The sequence below is a fragment of the Papio anubis genome, chromosome 5 (assembly GCF_008728515.1).
Source record: "Papio anubis isolate 15944 chromosome 5, Panubis1.0, whole genome shotgun sequence".
Classification (NCBI taxonomy): Eukaryota; Metazoa; Chordata; class Mammalia; order Primates; family Cercopithecidae; genus Papio; species Papio anubis.
The window spans coordinates 7,128,283-7,153,423 of NC_044980.1; the positions used below are offsets into that span (position 1 = coordinate 7,128,283).

General features: G+C 41.2%; 1 long non-coding RNA gene across 1 annotated transcript in view; it reads left to right on the forward strand.

Annotated features, from left to right (window-relative positions):
- The window catches only part of LOC108586233, a 140,621-nt gene that overhangs the window by 104,932 nt on the left and 10,548 nt on the right, over positions 1-25,141 (forward strand). Inside the window, exons 8-9 of the long non-coding RNA XR_002522427.2 lie at positions 4,253-4,294; positions 8,472-8,637. This is a non-coding gene — a long non-coding RNA (uncharacterized LOC108586233). The remainder of the gene's footprint in view (positions 1-4,252; positions 4,295-8,471; positions 8,638-25,141) is intronic.

Consider the following 25,141-nt stretch of genomic DNA (forward strand, 5'->3'; position numbering starts at 1 on the left):
CTATTTAGACTATTTTTGGTGTGTAACTAGGCTAAGAACAAGGCCATTCAATCAAAAATATTTTCCTGAAGGGATATTGTCTTTGTGTGTGTTCTGGTGTTAGAGGGGGATTTTTAAATTTCTTTATTTTCTGAAGAGTTCAGGGACTGTTGAACCTAACAGACAATACCAGGAACCTCATTTTTGTGCTATTCATTTATAGACTTGTCGCAAGTTGATGTGCAGCAGAGAGTAGCAACTCTGACAATAAAAGGGTGAAAGAGTCTCTTTTTATTAAAGCTGAGATTCAGAAGACATTTATAGAAAATTCAGTGTCTTTTGAAAATGTGGCATAGTGGATAATGACTATTTCTTTTTGCTTTACAATGTATATAGAAAACTAGAAATTTTTTTTAAAAAAGAGGGTTTTAGGAGAGAAAAGATACTAAGAATATCCAGTAAGAAAACACACAATAAGCCTGGTCTATTCTGCTGACCTTTTCTGGTCAGTTTTCACATAATTTCTCCACTTGGATTCTGGAGAAAGTTATTTGTACAGTGACGTCATGGGTCATGATTGTAGGAGGAAGTGCAGCAACTGGGCACTGGACATTGTTGATTTCAGTTGGAACACTGCTAAGTTCGGACACAAAACATTGTTTCTTTCCTTGTTTCCTATTCTGTGAAATGAGGATGTTAGTTTAGATATATGTGAATCAATAAAATATAATGTGAGCCACACTTTAAGTATTTGGTTGTCACATTAAAAGAATTAAAAGGAAATAGGCTCTATTAATTTTAATAATATATTTTATTTAGCTCAATATATCCAAGACATTATCATTTCAACATGTAACCAATATAAGAGTAAGTATTTCCTGGCTAACACGGTGAAACCCCGTCTCTACTGAAAATACAAAAAATTAGCCGGGCTCAGTGGCGGGTGCCTGTAGTCCCAGCTACTCGGGAGGCTGAGGCAGAAGAATGGCGTGAGCTGGGAGGCGGAGCTTGCAGTGAGCAGAGATCCAGTCTCTGCACTCCAGCCTGGGCGACAGAGTGAGACTCTGACTCAAAGAAAAGGAAAATAGCCAGATTTACATCTCAGGGTATGAGGGTTTTGTCACTTTTGTTACTTCTTCCTGAGGCTCTGGACTTGTTCCCAGCTATTAGTAAAATGACTTGCTCCACACCTGCCAGAGTCCCAGGGGGCCACGTGGATCACATGTGAGTGCTTTTTCCTTGTTCAGCCCCTGAGTCTCTTCATGAAGAGGTAAGTTATGAGAACAGAACTCCTTGAAAACCACCCTCTCCTAATTTCAATGTCATTCTCGCCATTGAAATTGAAGTTGTAGCTCCTGATGCCTCCCCTACTCATTGTCCTTTGGCAAAAATTAAACAGCACTGACCAGTGAAAACATTTATTAATTTTAACCTTATAATTTGAGGGTTAATAGCTTCAGTCTTGCTGGACCTGCATTCCCCCATGAAGCCTGATTTTCAGTTAACCAGAAAGTCTTTTCATTAGAACGGTGATATTCCCTGAATGGCCACAGGCTACCGTGATAGTTGACTGTGTTGGCACTGGAAGTGACACAGTATTCTTTTGGGCTGCCTTTTCTTTTAATTGAGTATGTACTACTCCTACGTCATGAAGTTGTTCTGGTGTCACGTAGGGGTTGACTTCGGGGTAAGATTGGGTTCAAGGCTTTGGTTCCCTTAGGTTCCACAGGGAATTAGGCCAGCGCTTGGTATGGGTTTCCTGGGAGGTCTGGCTATGATTCAGCTCTCTGTAAATGGACACAGAAAGTAGAAGATTGACTGGCCACACCTCATTAATTTATCCAAAACTGGAGATGACAGACTGTGAATGGAGGTGAGAGGAGGTGGGTTCAAAAGGAAAAAGAGAAAAAAAAAAGAAAGGAAGAACCAAGCAGAAAAACAATATTTATTAAAGCTGTAATAAATATGGCACAAATATTTATTAACATTTATGAATATTCAAAGATTAATATGTATAAAATGTTGAGAAAATGAGCCTACAAAGGCTCAAAAGATCACAAAGTCTAAAATCCCTTTTAATTCCAAATCTTCGATTGTAAACTTTCTACCTCCTGCTTTCATTTCTGCTGAAGGCCCCGCCCAGAATAGACACTGGAAAGAGGTTATGGCTCCTCCAAACATCTTTCCCCTCATTCTTCCACCCAGCCCAGCATGCAGGCTTTACATCACATGGGGCCGTATTTATTTTCTTAATTTGGATGATATCCTGTAATTCACCTAGAGTTTTGTGACCATCTATGAACACTACAGGTCTTGCTATGTCTTGTTGACCCAGTATCTGGCACAGGCTCATCTTAGGAACCCAAAAAAGAAATTTGCTGATTATGGACCAGATGAACAGTTACAAGAAGGGCTGTTACCTGAGGAAGTTTCAGAAGTCTGAGAAAGGTGTCCAGGCTTCAGCCATCCTATCAATTCTGTGTAAGAAACTGAATTGACAACATATGTTTTTATCTTTCAAAAAATTTTATTTTGTTTTATGTTTGTATTAGTCCATTTTTACACTGCTATAAAGAACTTCCCAAGACTGGGTAGTTGATAAAGGAAAGAGGTTTAATGGACTCACCATTCCATATGGCTGGGAAGGTCCCAGGAAACTTACTATCATGGGGGAAAGTGAGAGAGAAGCAAAGACTTCTTATATGGCGGCAGGTGAGAGACCGCTTATGAGGGAAGAGGGAGGATCCCCTTATAAAACCATCAGATCTTGTGAAAACTCACTCACTATTACAAGAACAGCATGGGGGAAACTGCTCCCATGATCCAATCACCTCCCACCAGGTCCTGCCGTCAACACATGGGGATTACAAAAATTAGTAGCATTTCTATACGCCAATAACATTCAAGTTGAGAGCCAAAACAAGAACACAATCCCATTTACAACAGCCACAATTCAGGATTACAATTCAATATGAGATTCGGATGGGGACACAGAGTCAAACCATATCAGTGTTTTAAAGAAAGCATAATACTATGCAATTAAAAAGAATGAAAAATTTCAAAAATAATATTAACTTTTAAGTAAAAGTGCATTTTAACTATAATTACATTGGGTTTAATTTTAAATGTTGCTAAATAGAAAGGAAATTGTTTAAAGCCAAAATGATCTTTCCAGTAAGCCCCAGGTGATTTATTTTTGGGGTGTGCATGCATCTTACTTGGTGCGGAATATTGCAGATTACTTGCTCTGTTTCAAACGATAATCTCTGAAGACATTCCTATCATGAGCCTAAACAGATCATTTTGTGTAATAATATATGGTTTCCTGTAGAAGGCTAGTTTTTGTTACTGTTGTTGTTTTGGTTTTTTTTGAGATGGAGTCTTGCTCTGTCGCCAGGCTGGAGTGCAGTGGTGCGATCTCGGCTCACTGCAACCTCCACCTCCCAGGTTCAAGCACTTCTCCTGCCTCAGCCTCCCGAGTAGCTGGGATGACAGGGTGTGCACCACCATGCCCAGCTAATTTGTGTGTTTTTTGGTAGAAATGGGGTTTCACCATGTTGGCCAGAATGGTCTCGATTTTCTGACTTTGTGGATCCGGCCTGCTTTGGAGTTCTCCCCAAATGTTGGAAGCTGGAGCCACCATACCCAGCCAGAACGAGTGAAGTTACGCTGTTATTATAACGTTTCATTCTTTTATGATATACTTTTTTGGTGACGGTTCTTCTGTCGCCTGGCTGGAGTGCAGGGCCGGACCCAGTCACCAAAGCTCCCGGGTTCACGCATTCTCCGCTTCAGCCTCCCGAGTAGTTGGGACTACAGGCGCTGCCACCATTTCTCCTCGCCAGTTTTTGTATTTCTTATCAGAGACGGGTTTCAATCGGGTGGTTAGCCAGGATGGTCTCGATCTCCTGACCTCGTGATCCACTGCCTCGCCTCCCAAAGTGCTGGGATTACAGGCTTGAGCCAGAATGCCACCGCCCAGATATACTTCTTTTACATAATTGTTATGAAGAACATTGCATTCAACAAAATAAAAATATGGCTGAATGTAGAAAAAGCCTTATGATAAAAAATACTTATAAATTTATGAAAGCCAAAATAAGGTTTACCAGCTTAGAATTGTGAACTAATTTTTGTGGAGTATTTCCCAAAGAATACTGTATGTAGTAGAATGATAATCCCACCTTATATCTTATTTTATAATATTTGTGATATTAATTTAAGAATTGCAGGGATTTTCACATTGATCTTTCTATATTCACTTTCTTCATAGGGTGAATAAATTATTGTCCTTTAATCTCAATCTCAGTATCAGGTAAAGTATCATATTAATTTAATTTCCTATTTCTTATTATTTTAACGTGGCAGTAAGTTATTTTGATTGTTGGTTAATGAAAACAAACAAATTTTGAAAGTTTGAATTTTGTTTTCTAAATAAAGAGGCAACTCAAAGACTCAGTCGAAACCATTATATTTATCTTCTATAGCCATTTATACTCTAACAAAAAATTAAGATAATGCATAAATTACTTTTTAATTTTATAAAAATACCTCAAAGATCCCATGATAAGTTTTCCCAAAATGTCTGTCTAAGTTCATGTAAAATATGCTTAAGGATGAATTGCTATGAATTATTTTAGTTATCTCCTACAGTAATTGTAGCTACAATTTATATGCATATTTCTAACTTTCACTTATTTACAGAAATTTTTCTGTGTTTCTAAATCTGAGACTATTACAAGTGAGCTAGTTTAATTCAATATAATATACACTATTTCCCTTCACTGACAATATGATTCTGTACCTAGAAAACCCTAAAGACTCTGCCAAAAGGCTTCTCCTGGAACTGGTAAACAACTTTAGTAAAGTCTCAGAACATAAAATCGATGTACAAAAATCAGTAGCATTTCTATACACCAATAATATTCAAGTTGAGAGCCAAAACAAGAACACAAGCCCATTTACAACAGCCACGAAGAAAATAAAATACCTAGGAATATAGCTAACCAAGGAGGTAAAAGAACTCTACAAGAACTACAAACCACTGCTCAAAGAAATCAGAGATGACACAAACAAATGGAAAAACCTTGATACTCATGAACAGGAAGAATCAATATCGTTAAAATGGCCATACTGCCCAAAGCAATCTACAGATTCAACACTATTCATACCAAACTACCAACATCATTTTTTACAGAATTAGAAAAAAAATTATAAAATTCATACGGAACTGAAAAAGAGCCTGAATAGAGAAAGCAATTGAAAGCACCAATAACAAAGCTGGAGGCCTCATGTTACTTTACTTCAAACTATTTTATAAGTAACCAAAACCGTATGATACCGGTACAAAAATAAACACATAGACCAATGGAACAGGATAGAAAACCCAGAAATGAGCCATCTGATATTTGACAAAGTCGACAGAAATAAGCAATGAGGAAAGGGCTCCCTATTCAACTAATGGTGCTGGGATAGCTCCCTAGCCGTATGCAAAAGCATGAAACCGAGTGACTATTGTACCTTGACCCATACATTTCCTTCCATCATCTTGCAAAATGTGAGTCCCATGAGGGCAGGTATCTCTGCTGTTTTTCACTGGCATATCCTAGGTTCCTAGAAGAGTGCTGGGAACATGGTTGGCTCTCAATAGACGTTTGTTGAATGAATGAGTGACTGCATGGGAGAAGCATCTGGACTATATGGTGTCTGTGCACTTACTTCCTTCTCTCCATTTCCCATCCTGAATCCTAGCCACAATCCTTACAATTTCAAATCAACTTCTCTCACCTTCTCACAACACAGCAAACTAATGTCAAGCTCTTATTTTCATTTATAATGACATGTCACTTAGAATCCCCCAAAGAGAAAGATTATTCCCCAAATCAGAATTTCATTCTTTTCATCAGTGAACCTACAAAATAATTAGCTGAATGATTCTTATATTATTTTATATCATATCAATAAATGTTTGTGAAATTTTTTTCTCTTGTTAGTACTTATAGAATTTTAAAAATGTTGATTCCTGGCCTAAAAAACCTAGAATATTTAATATTTGGTTCTTGACAGAAAAAATTGCCACCCCCAGTACAGACAAACATACAAATTTGTGAAATGCAGTTAAACAAGTCTTAGAAGAGTACTATCACTTTAAATGCTTATATTAGAAAGGATTAGAAAGGAAAGGTTTCAGAATAATAATTCAGGTTTTAACCTTAAAAAGTTAGAAAAAGAAGAGCAAACTAAGGCCAATAATAGCACAGAGAGGAAAATAACAGAATTTAGGATGGAACACAGTATTCAAAATGGGTGGTAAATTTCAAAAAGTATTTACACCTTCACAATTTACAAAACTGTGGATAATGTAGCCACAATGTCAACAATGTAAACCCCAGTTGATAAGAAACAATTCCCAAGAATGCAGAAGTATACTGTGAAAATAATTTATAATTAAAATTCTAGGTGATTTTAAATTTGACACATAATTTTACATATTTTTGGTGTCCATGTGATATTTCAAAGCATTATATGCATACAATGTACAGTGATCAAATCAGGGTAATTGAGATATCCATTACCTCATACATTTATCATTTCTTTGTATTGGGAGCATTCAAAATCCTCTCTTCTAGATATTTTGATATATGTGATAAATTATTATTAACCAGTCACCCTACTACTGTGTAATAGAATACCAGAGCTTAATTCTTCCTGTGTAACTGTAACTTTGTACCCATTGACCAATCTCTCCCTACCTTCCCCACCCCCTACTCCCCAGCCTCGGGAAACTATTTTTCTACTCTCTACTTGTATGAGATGATATGTTTTAGTTTCCATAAATAGAGAGATCATGCAGTATTTGTCTTTCTGTGCCTGGCTTATTTCACTTAACATACTCTCCCCCAGTTTCATCCATGTTGCTGTGAATGACAGGGTCTCATTCTTATTTCAGGGATAAATAACATTTTACTGTGTATATATACCACCTTTTCTTTATCCATTCATCCATTGATAGACATTTATTACTAGAAGAAATCACAGGGAAATGCTCTAAGTGATTTTTTAAAATATATGAGAAATAAGAAATTAATGAATATGAACATGTGATGGATTTGTCTTGTTCAAGTTAGAGAGGCTTCACACACAGTTTAATTACTGATGTTAACTAAAAAGTGTGTTTAAATGGTTTTTCCCTAAATGTGAGTCAAATGGAAGACTAGAAAAGGCTAAATGTTATTTTTTTTTACAATGAATTTGAATGAGATAGGTTTATTGCCAGTTTTGGACAAAATAAAAACACAGCTAAAAGCCATTTACAAGGACACATACCAAAAATACAATGACACAATATATGCTGAGTATGTTAGAAGCACTTGACTAATCTTTTTATATGGATCACCTCATTTAATCCTCAAAATGACATTATGAGCTAAGCACAATTACTGACCCATGAGTTTGACTCCAGAGACTATACTTTCAATAACTCTCCTTTATAAAAAGTAAATGCATGGTAAAAAAAAAAATCTATCAGGAATAGGTTAATAAAAAGATAACCTGGCAGTTATAAAATCAAAACTCCAGTTGAAAAATATTAAATGGGACAAATGGAGGTGAAAATTACAGTCGACGAAGAACACAGATAATTCATTCTATCGCTACCAATAGAGTTTCTAAATACTCGAAACAAAAAGGACGTGGCATGGCATACTAGGAGAAATTGATAATCCAATTTGAATGTATAACACTCAACTTTTAGAATTCAAAGATATAATTTGAAAAAACCCACAAAGATATAACTACAAGGATGGGTTTGATATAATGGATACCCACAGCACATATCACGGGGAAAGTTGAAGGTCCATAATGAATGAGTAACCCCTTACATTCAACAAAGTAGATAAATGACCATATAGAAAAGTGTGCAGAGTAAAAACAAGCACATCAACAAAATGTTAATACATTTATAAAACAATGCCTTATCTCACAGTAATCAGGGATGCAAATTATAAAAATCAATGATATATGTAGTATGTATATATTATATATACATACATATATAGATATCAGTCACCTTGGTAAAAAATAAACTGATAAATATGAAGACAAAGCAGTGAAGAAATAGGGACTTTCATTTGTGAATAGCATTTCATAGACTATTTAAAGAACAATGCAGTAATGCCTTTCAAATATCGAGTGTGCATATCATGTGAACAGCACTTTTACTTTTGTTATCCATCACGCCATGTGCCCTAAAGGCATATGTGCAAAACATCTTTTGCAACCTTCTTTGTATTAATGGTACATTGAAAACTACGTGCATATTGGTCAATAAGAGAATGGTTAAAAATTTAAGTATATCTACACTATGTTGTACCACACAGACATTAAAAGGAATGAGATATAGCTGAATGCACTCTTATGCATTACTATGACTGTAAAGTGATTTTATTTTTATAAAATAAGATATATATGACATCTTTTTTCTATATATATAGACTATCTATTCATATGGAAATATGCTTGCTGTTAAGAGTGGTTGCTCTGGGGGAAGAGAAAGCAAATCACTAGCTATGTGATGTGGAGAGTGAAGGAGCAATTTCTGTTCTTCAGTTCTGGATGGTTCTATTGTTTTACAAAGAGCAAGACTTCAAAAAATCCTTTGTAAGTAAAATAAAGCATGGATGTATTCCAAAGCCCAGAAAATATCATTTGAGCAAGCTAATATTGTTTTCTGTTAACCTTTGATTTTGTATTTTTTGAGAACTTGTATCTTCAATATTAATTTGTAAAGGCTTTAACAATATTAGGAATTTAAAAATCTATTCACCACTAAATTAACTTTTTAAGTTACAATTTTAATTCTTTTGGATACTAGATTACTATTTACTTTGTACTTTTGAGGATTTATTTTCAATTTTACTAGGTAAAGTCCCTGTCCTGTTCTTTTTTAATCATGTGTTTGGCAACAAAATTATGGAGTAAGTTGTCATGGTAATAAGATGAAGACTCAGATGGGGATGAGTGGAGTTAGGTTTGTTCCTGTATTGCTGTGGATATTCTGTATTGTTGTATTGCTGTGGATAGTCTGTATTGATGTATTGCTGTGGATTCTGTATTGCTGTGGATAGTCTGTATTGCTGTGGATATTCTGTATTGTATTGCTGTGGATAGTCTGTATTGCTGTGGATATTCTATATTGTTGTATTGCTGTGGATATTCTGTATTGCTGTGGATATTCTGTATTGTATTGCTGTGGATTTTCTGTATTGCTGTGGATATTCTGTATTGTTATGTTGGTGTGGATATTCTGTATTGCTGTATTGTTGTAGATATTGAGTGCAGAGTTTACCTTAGCACATACAGCAGCCCTTGCCCTGGCACATATTCACCCAAAGAGGCTGTAGAGAATGGCTGGTCACATCCTCCCCTGCATTGAAAGACACCCTCTGAGTGGTGCTTGCCACACCTCATAGTGGAGATATTCATCCATTAGTTAAACTCTTCCAGACTCTCTTTCAGTTTGCCTGAGGTCACCAAGCCGGCATCTGGGCAGGGAGGTTCAACATCATCAGCTTCAAACCCTGACTCTGCCAGCATTCCTGTCCAGGCACCTCTGTCCAGCATTGCAGGCACCACCTCTCCCAAGGGTGTGATGAGCATCATTCATTATTCTTCCTTTTGCTCATGTATTTGTTCATTCACCATTCCTCTGGTGATACCCACTATGTACCTGACGTGGCCCTGAGTTCGGGGAATTGGCATGCAGTCCCAGGCCCCACTGGAAGCTCCCGTCCCCAGGAGTCAGACGCAAGAGTGGGTTTACACCTGCATCTCGTGCATCTCAACACTCTGGGGACCTTAGGCTTAGGATCAAGAGCCTCGGAGGGAGAAAGGTGTCTGCAGCCCCTCATCCCACCCTGAGTGCAGAGACCAGAGACACATCAGACCCCAGGGTTCTGGGGATTCAGCCTGCATTGTCCCCACTGCCACAGAACCGAAAACCTAAGTCTCCAACTTTGCTTTTTGTCTCCAAACTGTGCACTCTGCTGGGTCAGTCGGTTCCTCCTTGTGCCCTGGGTCTGTCAGGCTTCCAGGCATCATGGGCTCTGCACCTTGCAGGCTCCTGCAGAAAACTTTCTCCTTCAGCTCCACAGGGGTGTAGTGGGGGACCTAATTTGCTTCACTGAGGGTGCCTGTCTTGTTTATCTACCGTTATTCCAGCACTGGCAGAGAGTCATTGTGTTTTCCATAATTAGTCCCACAGAGGCATCTCTTTCCATTCTGTTCTCTCAATTTGTTTATTTTGTGACTTATTATTAGGCAGAGATATTATGCAGGAGCACAGGAGAGAGCATCCATCCCAGGCTGGGTCCATGGCCCCACCTTGCTAGAGAGGGTTGCCCCGAGGTAGAAAGTGGAGAAGTGGGAGGAAGGAATTCCAGGCCAAGGGAGCAGAGTGCACACAGTGTGCAGGGGAGGGCATGGGGGTGGCAGGTGGGGCCAGAGGAGTTAGGCAGGGTCAGATGACCAGGGTACTGGTGTTCCTCTAAACAGCCATCACGCTGCAGGTTTATGCAAAGTGACTCTCTAACTTCCAACACAAAAAACAGTGGATGGTCAGATACAATGCTGAGATAATAGCTGCAGCTAAGATTGATTATTCTGTGTCCCTTAAAGAGAGGATAATGAGTTGGGGCAAGGAAGGCAGAGGGGTTACAGATAGTGAGGGCAGGAGAGTGGGGCACAGGAGGTCTGCTGGGGCAGCTGGGAGTTCAATCCATGGCAGGCGGCCTGGCTTCAGGCAGCACGGTGGGGCCTCCATACAGAGAGACTGGTGGAGGGGCTGGGACCCAGGGCAACCGACTAAGTGGTGCCTGAGCTTGTGGTTCCACCAAAAGCACTGTGCCTGTCTCTAGTGGCCCCCTGGAGGAATGTGGTGCCCTAGTCTCTCTGCTTTCTTCTGTGATTGAGCTGGCAGAGAGGCAGATGATTCAGAGGACTGTGACTTATGAGGTGTGTTTGCAGGGACAGTTGCTCCTTTGATGGAAAATGCAAGGGGGTGGGCTGCGTTGAAGCCCTCCTGAGTATGGCAGCCGTTCCTACTGGCCTATGACTAGGGAAGCCCAAGAACAAACACTGCTTTTGGATGTATGCATGGCTTTGGCTTTATTTTTTAAGTTTTGCCCTTCATAAATTGCGATGTTTTATTCTTTTCTGCACCTGCTCAAATGTTTAAAGACAATGATTTGAAAAGTCATTTATCCAAATATTGTTTTTAATGAATCAAAATAAAAATGGCATCACTTTCTTCATTTTTCAGAAATTCTTTTTGTTAAGAATTTTTCTCTTCTTCAACCCCAAGCACAAACCTACTCTTATCTTCAGCTCATCTAGAAACAATGATGATAATAACTAAAACTTCTCAGGAAAGCCTGGCTAGCTGGAATCCTTTATCACCATGATTCAGAAACACTCCGGCTGTACTCTTTGAATATAAAATAACTCTGCTGTACAATATGGAGAGAGAAGTAGCTCTCACAGGCCTCTGCCGGTGCTCACAGTTTACCACTCTGAAACCTGGCTGTTTTCCTGGTCCATGTCATCTCCCACCTTCAGCTCAGGGCACCCTCACCCTGAGTTTCACCTAGGCCTCCCCCCTGGGCTTTGCCTATTACATCTGTTAACTAAAAAAAAACACAAGACAATTGGCTGGGCGCGGTGCCTCACGCCTGTAATCCCAGCACTTTGGGAGGCCATGGCGGGCGGATCACGAGGTCAGGAGATCAAGACCATCCTGACTAACACGGTGAAACCCCATTTCTACTAAAAATATGAAAAATTAGCCGGGTGTGGTGGTGGGCACCTGTAGTTCCAGCTACTCGGGAGGCTGAGGCAGGAGAATGGCGTGAACCCCAGAGACGGAGCTTGCAGTGAGCCGAGATCTTGCCACTGCACTCCAGCCTGGGCAACAGAGCAAGACTCCATCTCAAAAAAAAGACAATCTATAAACTTGTTTTAGAGTTGCAGCCTACAAGGTGGCTGTCCTGTAGGCTGGGAAGCACGGCCTCTGGTTGAAGCACAGAGATAGGCACTTTGAAGGAGGAGGAATTGGGATACAAGATTTGTTTTGCCAAATGAGTTGGCTAAACCTACATCTAGGACAGGTTACAGGAGGAGCTATGAATATTTGTGAAGGTGGTCATGAAGGATGTGTATTAAACCAACATGCATGGAACAAATGATCCATGTTCACTCTGGGATGGAGACTTAACATCTAAACCTATTGCAATTAGGCCTATTTGTCAAAAGATCTTTTTCAGAACACAAAGGCACAAAAGTGCACAATCTCTGTAAAGCAGCCAGCACCAGTCCATGCTCTGTGGTCTTCTATTTAGGAGAAAGTTACTGAAATCATTCTCTTGCCCAATCAAAGCTGTAGTTATGGCTGCTGGAGCAGCGGGTGAGTTAGTCAGCATCTGGTGGGGCCTCAGAGTTTTTTCATATTGCCCACCTTGAGGCCAGTGCTTGTTTAACTTCTGGAGAAAAAGGGAAACCTCTTGGCGATTAGGACATAGTTTATTCTTTAAAGGCAGGGTGCATGACTTCACCCTTGCCTGGTATGGCCTTAGGTTCTGTTTATAATTTGGTGTCTTATTGTCACGAAGAGTCTGTTCTGTCAGTTTTAGGATCTTTCCTGTAACATTAATGCTGTTTGGTGGTTGTGCCTAAATTCCAAAAGGGAAGGGGCATAATGAGGCCTGTCTGACATCCTATCCCATCATGGCCTGGAACTCAGCTTTGAGGTTTTTCTGGGGTCCTCTTGGCCACAAGCGTTCCATTCAGTCAGTGGAGGTCTTAGAATTTAATTATTAATTTACACATCCAACACTCTTGGTCCTTCAAGATATGTGGTGGGTGCCAGAAACTCCCCCTTTCTAGAAACTCCACGAGTCTGTTTCTCCTGACTAAGTCACCATCTCTCTATCCAGATGCATAGTCTGCCAAGATCAGACACTGGCAACCTCCCACCTAGTACCCTCCTCCTCTATCCCCACATCCAGTTAGTCTCAAACTGTGCTTAGGCTGCCTCCTAAGTCATTTTCTAGGTCGTTTGCCCTTCCCTGTCACCATGGGCACTGCGTTTGCTCTTGTTGGCACACTTGACTACCTGGTCTCCATTCCACCCCATATTGCTGCTAGAGACCCCTAGAGTGGGTACCGTCTGTCTGCCAGAGACCCATAGGACGGGTACCATCCATCTGCCAGAGACCCATGGGATGGGCACCGTCCGTCTGCCAGAGACCCATAGGATGGCCCCGTCTGTCTGCCAGAGACCCATAGGACGGGCACCGTCTGTCTGCCAGAGACCCATAGGATGGGTACCATCCATCTGCCAGAGACCCATGGGATGGGCACCATCCGTCTGCCAGAGACCCATAGGATGGCCCCGTCTGTCTGCCAGAGACCCATGGGGTGGGCACCATCCGTCTGCCAGAGACCCATAGGACAGGCACCATCTGTCTTCCCATCACATCATATGTCTCCCATACATTAATCCCATCTGCGCCTCTTCCTTGGCTATGTCCAGACTTCTTAACCTGCTTCTTAACAGGGTGGTTCATACTGATGGGTGCAGCTGTATTTCTTATGCATGTGTGTGCGTGTGAGTGTAGCACATAAGAAGGGAAAATGAAGGAAGAAGACCTGTATTTCTGGACAATAAATTTTCAAAGACTATAATAACATATCTGATCATGCACCTGGGTCTACACTCTCTAATCAAAGCATTTTAATAAATAAATTGAGAAATGGGTTAAATCAATTGACAAAAACAATAGATCAATTGTCTACCTATCCACCTGTCCCTACCTCATAAGTCGTGGATTATGGATGCACATAGTGAACAGTCTGAATCTGATAAGGGGTGACTGTGGTGTGGCTTTGTTTTCTGAAGCCACTGCCGGTAACTGTTCTGTGTCAAACCTTCCTTCACCATTTTGTAGCAGTTTCTTTAATTCCATCTTGACCATATCCACTAGCTTTTAGAAATCCATTCAGTTTCAAATCCCAATCTTACGTTCATCCCAAAGTTTCTCTCTCCCCTATGCATGGCCAGGCTGGTGGCTCCAGGGACCTGCACTTGGGAGGGGTCTGCTCTTTCCCTCGTCTGCTTCCCACTCCAGCACTGGTGAGTGGAGAAATGAAGGGACTATAGAGTTGTTCTGGGACCTCCCTTCCCCTTCCCTTTGCAGAGCCTAACTTCTCTGGTTGAAGGTTCAGGGGATTAATGGATGGCAAATGTCAACTAGACCTTTATTTGTTGACATGGTGCAATTCTGCCAGTCTCTGCTGCCATTGACGATAACCCCTACTGGCCATTCAGTTCCTCTGTGTCTTGGGGTGCACATTCTGGCTCCCTTGTAGGATTCATGAGTAAGTTATTTTGGAGTCCAAATGGTGGAGGCCTGGGATAGGGTAATTGGAGACCTCAGAATGACTGCTGGGCACAAGGGCAGAAGACTAAGCCTCCAGATTTTACCAAGTATGGAAATATGAGGGCAAGGTTCACGCAGGTCTTGGTATCCAGTGCTGCTTTTCCCTCCAAGGTGAACAGGCAGGCACAGTAAAAGCCAACGGAGCCATTCCTTTTATTGAGAAGGCTCATGGTGATGGTGTCTGGTTGAAGCTGATTGATAAGATAATAAAGAAACTGATCTCGAGCACACAGACGGTCACACATGCATGGTTCTTCTCTTTCAACTCACATCTTGGCAAAAGCCCTCTGAGCCTTGGGGATTGCAATGCAGAGTAGACACAAATCCACTTGAGTCAACAGAAGTCTGCTGTATGTGCACACGTGCTTGCACCTGTGGAGAAGACACCTGGAAGGATGCACCGCAGCTTGTCCAGTCTGTCACCTGACTCAGAAGGTGGGCCTGAGGAATGGGTGGTAGAAGAGGTTAATTTTCACTATTGCCCTTCTGTTCATTGAAGTCTTGTACCTTGTTTGCATTACCTATTTAGAACTAAATAAATTCCAAAGTGAGAGAAAGAGAGAGAAATAATACAAAAATATGAGAAAAATCACATGGCCTGCTGCTTTCATTAAAAATAAACAAACACGTACTAGAGAATGATACTTGCATATGAAAAGACTCACACTGTGGTTCCACATATACAGAGAAGCCAGAAACACAGGAATGTTTTAGTTACTCCTGTTCTATTCTGCTTACCTGAAACCATGTTAAGTTAAGGGAGTATTTAGCAAAACCCCTTTCAGGTTAGCCATAAATAAAAATATATGTGAATGCCATTCTTTTTCTTTCAATGCATTAAAAATCTTTGATTTATGCATAAATAGCTAACAGGAGCAAAGGGGATCTTATTTCTTCCTAAGCTTTTCCAGTAAAAGTTGTCTTTGGCTCAAAAACAGCTAGAGAAGTTTTTGGCTAATATTTTCAAGAAGTTAGAAGGCACTAAGAACAAGAGTTTAGTGTGAAAGTAATTCCTCAGCCATAGCTAATGGTATTCCACAAATCTCTCATGCAATTCAGAAGTAAAAAGCAGGCAGAAGATTAGACTAGAGAACAGCTAGGGGAGAAATGGGCCGTTTTTAGTACAAGATGACTTTCTAATTCTAACCCAGTATTTCAGATTTATTGACTGATCAACCTAAGCTCACATAAGCGTATTTTTCCAGAACTAAAATACACTTAAAAATATGTCCCTGATTAAAAAACATTCTAAATAACTCAGGTTAAGGTACATTCTCTAGCAAGCATCATTCCAGCAATATTCACCTCCCTGCCCCATCTCCATGCTCTAGAATGATGTGCCTTTGCGCTTAACCCTATCACATACAGACCTACCAGCTGCTGGAACTAGGTTTCATTGTACAGATGTACAAAACTTTTTAAAATCACTCCCTTATATAAGGCCATTTGAGATATTTCCAAGTTTTGCTGTGATGTATTGCAATTAAATAATTGCATATGCATCTTTGGGCAATTCCTCTTAAGGTAAATGGATTTTAATATTTAATTAATATTAAATATTTTTAATATTGATTCAATATGTATTCCTACCTGCTGTCTTGATAAAGATTTTTCCAATAACGGTTGCCAAGGTAAAAAATCAATGTCATACTTCAAACATGTTAGTTACTTAGACTAAACACATTTAACAAAATTGTAGACTACACAAATTTAAGAATATTTTAGGTTATGTAATTTTAAGAGTATTTGAATTTTTTATTATTGCAAAATATTCTTCAGGTGCCATATGAAAATTACAACTCTTTGCCAATTTAGGGGTACTTCCAAAATCAACTACACACTTGAATCCAACTAAAAGAAAGTATATTATCCACATTACTTGGGATGATACCTTGTGTGTAAATGTCTGTTGTGTTTATGCTATGTATGTAAGAGGAAAGATTTAGCGAGATTATTCATTTGCCTTTTCTTTTCCTAGATGTTGTTACTCTCCAAATCCATACCATACTCCAAAGCACTGTCTGTTTTAAGCCCTTCTGGGAGCACAAACTTCAAAACTCCCTGGAATTCAGACATAAGTGCTTTTGTTTCGACGATATAAACAGTTGCGGAGAAATGTTTTCCTGGGCGTCACTGATGTTAGTAATATAAGCAGATGCTTAGAGTTTTGCTCTCACTGGACCTGCCCTAAATGTGGGACCTTGAGAGAAAGATGCACATGTGTTCTTTCATAAATTTTTGTTTTTATAATACAGTGGACCCTCTAAATTAGGGCCAGCAAACTTTTCCTGAAAAGGACAAATCGGAAGTATTTTAGATTTTGTGGGCTGAGAGGTGAAATTGAACATTTTATGAGGGTACTTTATTGTGTTTCAATAAAAGTAATTTATGGACACTGAACTTGGAAATTCATAAAATTTTATGTGTCACAAAATATTTTTATTCTTTAGATTTTTAAAGCCATTAAAAATTTTAAAAATCTTAGCTTGAAGATTGTATAAAAACAGGGAGTAGGCCATATTGGGCCCGTGGGCCTCAGTTTGCCACCCCCAGCTGTAAATGCAGAGCCCAAGGCAGGTGTCTCTCTTGATAGAAATATATTCCTGGATCCTTAAAAAAATCCAGTGCAGGAGTTGTTTCACCCACAATAAATTTTGAATAAATGGTTCCCTACAAATGCTGTTCTGGTAGGATTGATTTCACCAGTTATTTTTCATATTTTATACTTACTAAACTTTGTGACTATGTGATAGAGAACTATTTCCTTTTTTTTTTTTTTTTTTTTTTTTTAGACGGAGTCTCGCTCTGTCGCCCAGGCTGGAGTGCGGTGGTGCGATCTCGGCTCCGCCTCCTGGGTTCACGTCATTCTCCTGCCTCAGCCTCCCGAGTAGCTGGGACTACAGGTGCCGCCACCATGCCCGGCTAGTTTTTTGTATTTTTAGTAGAGACGGGGTTTCACTGTGTTAGCCAGGATGGTTTTGATCTCCTGCCCTCGTGATCCACCCGCCTCGGCCTCCCAAAGTGCTGGGATTACAGGGGTGAGACACCGCGCCCGGCCTCTCTTGGTTTTTAGAGCAGTGTTAGGCATACAGAGAGTACAGAGAGCTCCCATCTATTTCCTTCTTAACCCTCTTCCCCTCATTTTCTTCCGTTATCAACATTTTACATCACCATGGTACTTTGGTTACAATTGATGAATGAATATTGATAAATTATTACTAAATTCAAAGTTTACATTAGAGTTCACTTTTTGTGTTGTCTGGTTCCAGTTCCAAGAAAAGAGTGTGGAAAGAAGTGCATTGTAGAGACATCCTCATAAGCGAAATCCCTTTATAAAACCCTCAGATCTTGTGAGAACTCACTATCACGAGACAGCATAGAGATAATGGCCACCAGGATTCAATAACCTCCTACCGCGTCCCTCCCATGACACATGGGGATTATAGAAACTACAATTCAAGGTGATATTTAGGTGGGGACACAGCCAAATCATATCAATGGAATTCGAGGGAGGTTCAAGGGGACATGCTCTATGACTGCCCAGAAGGATGGGCTGGAAGCTCAGGCGGGATTTCTATGTTACCATCTTGAGGCGATGTCTCCTTTCCCGGGAAGCCTCAGTCTCTGCTCATAAGGCCTTCTCTCTCTACTAATTGGATGAAGCCAACCAATATTATGGAAGGCAATCTACTTTACTCAAAGTCTACTGATATAAACTGTTCATCACACCTGAAAAATACCTCCACAGCAATATCTAGACTGTTATTGGACTAAACAACTGGGCACTGTAGCCTTGCCCGGTTGACATATAAAATTAACCATCACATCCAAGAAAAGATAGTTGAGAATGCCAGTAGCTCACAGCAGCTGAAGTAAAGGCCTGGCACCTATAGCTTGCAAAACATGGCTTCCTGTTGTTCCTCAACCTGGGACTGATTACCCCAGTGCTTTAATGTGGGAGCCTTTGGCCCTCTGTACAGATTGCTGTTCTTTCTCTCCTGTTTTCTGACACCTTGACTACTTTATGTGTTCAACATGAGTGGAGCGATTGCTGTTCTATGAGTGAAGAAAGTTGCCTTCTGGACCACTGGGGAAAAGGCACCACGGAGACACGACCTTTACCAAGTTTCTACAGAGGGAGATACAAGTTGCTGGCAGAAATTAAACTCTGGGGCCAGACACATCTTGAGTTGGATCCTTCCCTCTGTTGGCTCTTAGCTGAGTGATATGGGGCAAGCTTTTTAGTCTCTCAAAATCCCAGTTCCCTCTATGGTCATGGGCAGATAATAAAGCTCACTTTTAAGACTGCAGTGAGGGTCTAATGAGGAATCACACGCAGAGTGTCTTTTGCTTCTGAACACGATGGAACTAATTTAATGGTCTTTTTGTGGGGCAATGCCATCTCCTGGTTACTCCAGGTCATGACTTGACCGAGGCTTGCCACATCTCCTCACCTCTCCTGTACAGCCATCGTAACTGCAGCACAAAAGGCCAGGGTTCCTCTCTGTGGAAGGCAGGCCCCTGACTTTCATCAGGATCTTTGAGGTGGGCGCAAATATGGCACGGTCAGCTCCGACGTTGCATCCTGGCCCTTCTGTGATCCTTGGAAGATACTGTGTTGGAGGCTTATCTTTTGTCATGTGAGCCTCGAGAGTTACACCTGGCTGTTACGCCATTGCCTTTTAAAAAAGTCATTGTTCAGATTCATCTACAAAGAGTACATGGATGCTTCTGTTATATTCTGGGTGAGGAACTCTATGCTGGGTTACTAGGGCCTCTGCAGTCGTGTGATTCTCTGCATTTGGAAGAGATGTGGCTATTGGCTTCCTATCATGGCCTCTGTGAGAGGATTTGGCCCGTGCCTGGTCTGTTCCTCTGGAACAAGTCCCAGCATGGGTGAGTGCACCAGGTGCATCCTCGCTTCCTCGGTGAACAGGGCGGGCCTCATGGCTCCAGCAGCCCCATTCCATTAGTTGCAATTTGTCCTTCATGTTTTCTGTATCCTGGCTGAGTTCTAAGAATCTGAATTCCAATTAGGATGTGATAGTTGCCCCCTTCCCCTGGCCCCATTAAATAAAAATATAGTATCATTTTAAAATAAGGATAAATTAGAATCTTAGCTGGAGCTCTTCAGGTGTTCTTTCCCACCCCCCCCACCTCCATTTTTGGTTGTTGTCTTTTGACAACTTCCAGTGATGAGAAGTGGCAGTTTGCAGAGTGATGATATGGATGTTTTAATGTTTATCATCATGTGTGAATTATTTTTCACGAGGGTGTGACACCTCTGATATGAAACCCTCTGCAATCTTAGCTTAAATAGCACATCAGTCCCACAGAAATCATAGATTTTAATATCAGTCACAACAATGACTAATTAAGTTTTGAACGTTAGGAGACTCAGCAAGCAGTTAGGGTTTGTCACTTTTTCTCTTTGCCTTTTTTACTCTCTAAGTTATCACACTAATGGCAGCTCAGAAACACCTGCTACAAAAGGAAACTGCTCAGGTCTCATTTGGGCCTGTCCAGAGCCAGGCCTGTGGCTCTCCCACTGGCCTGGGGAGGTGGCGATGTGGGACCCCCCAGCTCCTGAACAGATGTTCTTTGTCAGAGTGATGGTGGTGAAGACCAGTGATGAATGAGGCAGAGGATCTCATGCTTCACAGCTCGCGGATTTTAACGTTCCATACGGAACCACTGCAGCGTGCCCCATTTCTAAATTAAACCAAAGGAGAAATTCCCACAGGCAAGCAAAGGCAGCACTCTCTCCGGAGCGGCATCTGTTCTCCAGACAGCTTTGAACAAGGTCTACAGACCTGAGAACGTAGCTCTGCGGAGGAAGGAAAGCATCTTAGAGCCACTGGCACAGGCGTTCCTTGCCTTCCACCCACAGCCTGACACTAACCTGCTGTGAGGATTGGGGCGAGTTTACTGTTCTCTGTTCTCAAGTGAGCACATCTCCTTTCTGTTGCTTCCCAAACCAGATGATCACAACACAGCGAGAAGCTGGCAATGGGAAATAGGGAAGCTTTTACTCATATTTAATGTGTCCTAAGCACCAGCAACATAGACAATAATTTTAAAGAAAAATACAGCATGTATCAAAGACTCAGAAAAAGGGCTTGTGGAACTTCCCTAAAGCAAAAGCGTGAAAGTAATTTAATAGGAACATAGACTAAATCCCCAAGGTCAATACTTTTATTTCCCATTATTGTACAGAACTACCACCTAGAGAATTCATAGAAAAATTAAAAACTCCCAACCAGTCACTAATAAAACTTTTTTTTTTTTTTGCCTATAAATGAGAGAAAAGTTAAATTCCCCACCCCTTCACAACAACCTCTCTAGTAATGATTTGCTCACATCTGTCTAAGATAACTTCTGATATATACAGCAGGGGAGTGACTTCCAATTACGTTTAATGTGCAGAAGCAGTACTCTGGCTGACCTCCATGGCAAGCTAATATGTCACCTCCTGCTGCCCCCAATCCCCATATTGCCCCCCAGGAGAAATAAAGGGCAGCCCCTGTCTGCATGACACATCAGGTCCACTTGAACTTGGGGCGAGGAGAACTCGGACTCTTCATGACCTTCCTCCTCCTCAAAATCCTCCTGATCCCCAGCCCTAGAGCATGCCAACAACATCATGGTCCATCTCCTGGGAGAATCACAGAAAGGTTGAATCTCATACAACAGACCCACAGGTGAGAATGTTCACAATCTCAAAGGGTACTTTGCTTTCTTTATTTCAGGTGGACAGCTACAATGGTAGCTTTAAAATTTAAATAATATAAAGTGTAATTCCATACCCCCATTTGTAGGATACTCTACCTGACATTATGGTGAGCTTTAATGACTTCCATGAAGATTATCCCACACTGAAGCAGATTCAGAATCGATCTAAACAGAGCTTCGAATGTCTGAGACACCTGAGACAAACTGCACAATGTCAAGTAGGTAGACTCCAGAGATGCCTAGACCTGGGCTTGAATTCCTGTCCTGCTTGTTAGTTATTTAAATGATTTTGCACTGATTACTAAGCTTATTTCTCTGTCAAAGATGAAATATGTTAAAATCAAGGTTGTCTGAGAATTAAATGTGAAAATGCATATAAACCAGTTCACACATGCTAAATACCTGTTATTGCCAGGTATTACCTGGTAAAAACCAAATTCAGTAGATGCTATTAACTTCTTAGTTACATTTTCAGTCACGATACTGGATGGGGGCAGGGAAGTGCTGGGGTGGGGGCTGTGTCCCTGTCAAGGGCTACACTCTTGGTCCTGTGCTCATGGACCTAGATGAGGACATGCACTGTTGTTTTCGCACCCAAATGTTGCATGTTCCAAGACCACTCTCGCCCACCACGCCCCCTCTTCTGTGCCTATAAAAACCTTGAGACCGTGGCGGGCACACACACAAGTGGCTGGATGTTGAGAGGAACACAGTGGCAGAAGAACATACAGATGCCGACAGGCCATGGACAGTGGAACAATGTGGACACTGAGGGAAATATGGTGGAGGGTGGTCAGAGGAGAGCCCGGCCACTGAGCAGCCCGACTCCAGGCGAAGACCACCTTCCTGCTCCATCCCCCTTCTGGCTCCCCATCCATCTGCTGAGAGCTACTTCCGCCATTCAATAAAACGTTGTACTCATTCTCCAAGCCCATGTGTGATCCCATTTTTCTGGTACACTAAGGCAAGAACCCTGGGATAGAGGAACCCTTCTGTCCTTACGATAAGGCAGAGGGTCTAGATGAGTCCGTTAACACAAGCTGCCTGCAGAGGGCTAAGCTGAAAGAGCACACTGTAGCCCACATCCACTGGGGCTTCGGGAGCCGTAAACACTCAGCCTTAGACAATTCCATTGGGTTGCAGCCCAGAAATTCTCCCCGTGACCTGCCGTGTGCATGCTCCCCTTAGGGGTTTGACCTGTGGGCACCAAAGAAGTGAGCCACACCTCGTCGCACCCCCTGAGGGGGATGGGGAAAACGTTTCCTATTTCAGTAGCAGTGTTGGGAGAAAGGAACAATAGCTGGTAGTATAATAAAATTAAACACCACTGTAGTTCTATACATTTCCTGGAATGAATATCAGCTAAGATATTTTAGCTATAATAAGATTCTTCCATTTTTTCAAAAGCCAAACTCTGGCTAATGAAAATTTGAAATTATTTTCAGCCCAAGATAAATATGACACAGACCTGAGGAGGTTAGAGTCCTACTATAGCAAGCCCCCTCCTTTCCCTGGTCCCACCATGGTCTTTTCTGTAACAGAGTTAGAGATAATTCATAGGATGTAAAGATCTTCCTTTGAACACAAAACATTAAAATTAGAGGAAATTTTAGAGGTCACTCCTTTCAATAGACTACTTCCCATAAGAAGCGTTGAATGAGCTTGTTGGGGGGGGGGGGCTTAGTCAAAGGGAAAATGGGGTGAATGGCCTTCAGTTATTTGCAAGCTGTGCTGTCACATGCCAGAGTGACAAAGCTGTGACGGCAGGTGAGACCAGAGAGAGAATGAGGACAGTCTCAGGTGTTATGGTAGAACCAGTGTTTAGAACAGAATGAGGCACCCTTTCATCAAGCTCCTCTTCTTTTAATTTTGTTTTTAATTGACACATGATAATTGAACCTATTTATGGGATACAATGTGATGTTTGAATACAAGTATACATTGTGGAATAGCCAAATCAGGGTGACTCACATAGGCATCACCTCATACATTTATTATTTCTTTGTGGTGAGAGCATCCCAAATCCTGTCTTCTGCAATTTTGATATACGATATTGTTAACCATAGGCACATTAGTGTACAATCAAATACTAGGACTTATTCCTCCTATCTAACAGTAACTTTGTCCCAGTTGGCTGATCTCTCCCTAATTGCCCTACCCCCTATCCTCCCCAGCCTTGTAATCACTATTCCAGTCTCTACCTCCAGGAGAGATCCCTTCTCTAGATGCCACTAATGAGAGAATCTGCACAGTGTCTGTCTTTCTGTGCCTAGCTTATTTCACTTAACAAAACGTCCTCCAGTTCATCCGCGTTGATGCAAGTGACAGAATTTCGTTCTTTTTGTGGCTGAATAGTATTCCTCTGTGTGTATGGACCCCATTTCCTTGACTCATTTATCCCTTGAGGGACACTTGTGTTGTTTCCATGTCTTGGCTCTTGTGAATAGTGCTGCAATAAATAGATGAATGTTGTGAAGAGTGCTGCAATAAATAAATAAATATTTACATTTACTAAATGTAGATAGTGCCGCCAAAAAATGTGCTCCAGAAATGTGCTCCATTAGGCCATTTTCTCTCTAAACGGTATGGTTTCAAATGCAGTTATCAATGGAAAAATGATTCCTATTGAGTTTATTTTCCTGTGCATGAAATTGAAAATCCCACCAGCTGCATCGTTAGCCTGCTGAATCCCCACAGGTGAAGATCAAATGTGATGTCACATGCCAAGCATTCAGTGGATGTTCAATTAACATCACCTAAAACTAAAAACAAACAAAACAAAACAAAAACTTTTAAGAGCTTCATTTGGAAATCTTAATGTCCTCACAAACTTTGAAAATTGCTTTCGGTGAATCTGATTTATGGTGAATCCACATAAACCAGCAATTTTAGAAGATATCACCAGGTCAAAGAAAAAACTGGAGGGGCTTGAAATGGGGAATAACAGGCTGTTCAAAGTGAAAATAAGAATCTTATTTGGCCGGGAGCGGTGGCTCACATCTGCAATCCCAGCACTTTGGGAGGCTGAAGCGAGTGAATCACGAGGTCAAGAGATTGAGACCATCCTGGCCAACATGGTGAAACCCAGTCTCTACTAAAAATACAAAAATACGCTGGGTATGTTGGCACGCACCTGTAATCCCAGCTACTGGGGAGGCTGAGGCAGGAGAATCACTTGAACCAGGGAGGCGGTGGCTGCAGTGAGCCGAGATTGTGCCACTGTACTCCAGTCTTTCAAAAGAGTGAGACTCCGTTTCACAAAATAAAATAAAACAAATAATTTAAAAATCGTATTCTACTATGTTTATGTTACAAAGGGCTAACAGGTTATATGAAAATAATACCTTTTATTATTATTGTCTGGATATGATTTGAAATACTACATTTTGTATACATTTATTTATCTTAAAATCCGAGAATTAATTCAACCGTCTTTCTCACTCAAACCACTTTTTGATACAGGTCTCCCAGAAGTAACTCTTTTTTTTTTTTTTTTTTTTTTGAGACGGAGTCTCGCTCTGTTACCCAGGCTGGAGGTCAGACCTGGGCTCACTGCAAGCTCCGCCTCCCGGGTTCCCACCATTCTCCTGCCTCAGCCTCCCGAGTAGCTGGGACTACAGGCGCCGCCACCTCGCCCAGCTAGTTTTTTTGTATTTTTTAGTAGAGACAGGGTTTCACCATGTTAGCCAGGATGGTCTCGATCTCCTGACCTTGTGATCCGCCCGTCTTGGCCTCCCAAAGTGCTGGGATTACAGGCTTGAGCCACCGCGCCCGGCCGCAGAAGTAACTCTTATGGTGACTTTTGTAGCAGTCATTTTTTTAGGTACCTTGTTTTATTGTTTTATCACTGAAGTCACTGCAGCTTACTCTTGTCCATTTCATCCTTCCCTCTTCTTTACAACCTTCCTGTTGAACATCCTGGTCGTTTACTTCAGAGT